The following is a 2,222-nucleotide window of genomic DNA, read 5'->3' as shown; positions in this document are numbered from 1 at the left end:
CTCTCTGGCGCCGACTGCTGCTGACCTCTGGGACGTGCAGGGAAGCACGTGCAGGGCCTGATCCTGCTTCAGCTTAGTCCAAACGGGGGCTGCCTAGTTCCGACCCGACCCAACACTCTTAAGGGCCCACAGTCACAGGTGGGCAGATCCAGGACCCAACCCCCAAAAGGGTCTGGGGATACACACGAGAGTAAGGCCCACTAAAAAAACCAAAAAAACACCCACACGCCCAACACATAAAGCAGTTGCCACCAAGTCAAATCCATCTCCTGGAGAGTCCCCACCCCACCCCGGCCCCCCGTGGGCCAGAGAAATATGCTACAAAGGGTTTCCAACTCACTGGCACAAGTCGATGCCAACTCACAGCGATCCTGTAAGACAGGGTAGAACTGCCCCCTGCGAGTTTCCGAGACTGTAACTCTTTACAGGAGTAGAAAGCCTCGTCTCTCTCCTGTGGATCGACTGTTGGTGTTGAACTGCTGACCTTGCCGTCAGCAGCCCAATGTGTCACCGTTATGCCACCAGGGCGCCTACACAGAGGGTGTCTAGTGGTTGTCTTGCTGTTGTATTTTTTTATAAATCATATTATTGGGGGCTCTTACAGCTCATATAACAATCCACCCATCCATTGTATCAAGCACATTTGGACATCGTTGCCATCATCATTTGCAAAACCTTTCCTTCTGCTTGAGCCCTTGGTACCAGCTCCTCCTTGTTCAGTGGCTGGTTTTTCAGAAGCAGACTGTCAGGCCTTTCTTCCTGGGTGGATGCCGACCTCTAACCTCCTGCTTCACCGCTGGCCGGGGAGGACATCACTGTCTGCACCCCCTGAGGACTCTGAGCCAGCGGGGATGTCTTGCCACTGCCTCCTCTCAACACGCCCCCAATTCCCCGATTCAGATATTGTCACACCCATCCTTTCCCACCACCCACCTGCCCCAGCTCCCCGTCTCCTCCTTCCCTGCCCTGGAAGGCAAGCACAGCTGAAACGTGTCAGCCAGGCCACGAGCGCACACCCTCCCAAAGCCTGGCTGGGCCTTTTTGGGCTCTGACACTCGGCCAGAACCTCTTGGGAAGATCTACGATTCTCCTGAGACAAGTTGCTGATGCTCATGTACTCACTGCCAGGGCACGCACCCCTCACTCACCCAGTAGAGGAACCAGCCGTGAGTGCAGGGGGGTTCATGGGGGGGAGTGGGCTCCTGACAAGCTCCCGAGGGTGGCCCTGAGGGAAGGAGGAAGGGACACTGGTGGGGTGGGGTAGGATGGGGGAGTGGTGCGCCAGGAACCCAGCAGGATACCCACGCCCACATGTCTGGCAAGACCCCGTGGTGGCCCCAGTGGGAGGTTTCTATGGGTGCACCTGGGACAGGAGGGCAACTGTCCTGAACCTGTTTGGTGCAAGCTTGTTGGTGCCAAAGAAGGCATCTTAATAGTGGAATTTCAGAGCTTGTGCCAAGTGGTGAGGTGTGTGATTTTCCACAGAGGGGGTGGGTGTCATTTTGGGTGTGTGTGTGTGTGTGTGTGTGTGTGTGGCTTCTCCATTCTACCGTGAGCATGAGTGCAGACCTGCCCCGGGCAGTGCGACTGGCATGTGCTCTTTATAGTTGGCTGTGTTTGTCGTTGACCACTGAGTCGGCTCTGACTCATGGGGACCTTGGGCACAATGGACAAGACACTGCCAGGGTCCCAAGTCCCCTCACTCAGCTGCTGTGTTGGAGCCCATTGCTGCAGCCACCCCACCCCTCTCCAGCCCCCTACACTGACCCTCTAGCAAACCTCGGGTGTTGCCTGAGGAGTTGGCGCTGTTACCTGTGAACTTTCAAGCATAATGTTTGCAACCCCCTGTGGAGACAATAGGTTGGGGCATGGGGTGGGGCACAGTGCTCACTTTGAAAAGGAACAGGCTCCATGTCCCCTAAAAGTTGTCACCTTTAGTAAACAAGCAGCCATCTAGCTCAGAAGCAACAAAGCCCACATGGAGGAAGCACACTAGCCTGTGTGATCATGAGGTGTCAAAGGGATCAGTTATCAGGCATTAAAGAACAAAAAACCAAATTGCTGTGAATGAGGGGGAGTGCAGATTGGAGACCCAAGACCCATCTGTGGGCAACTGGACATCCCCTTACAGAAGGGTCGGGGAGAGGAGACAAGCCAGTCGGTGCAGTGTAGCAACGATGAAACATACAACTTTCCTCTAGTTCCTAAATGCTTTCTTCCCC

The sequence above is a fragment of the Echinops telfairi genome, unplaced genomic scaffold (genome assembly GCF_000313985.2).
Source record: "Echinops telfairi isolate 266 unplaced genomic scaffold, ASM31398v2 ScPeMD7_7467;HRSCAF=8505_1, whole genome shotgun sequence".
Taxonomy (NCBI): Eukaryota; Metazoa; Chordata; class Mammalia; order Afrosoricida; family Tenrecidae; genus Echinops; species Echinops telfairi.
This window is presented reverse-complemented; position numbering follows the sequence as displayed.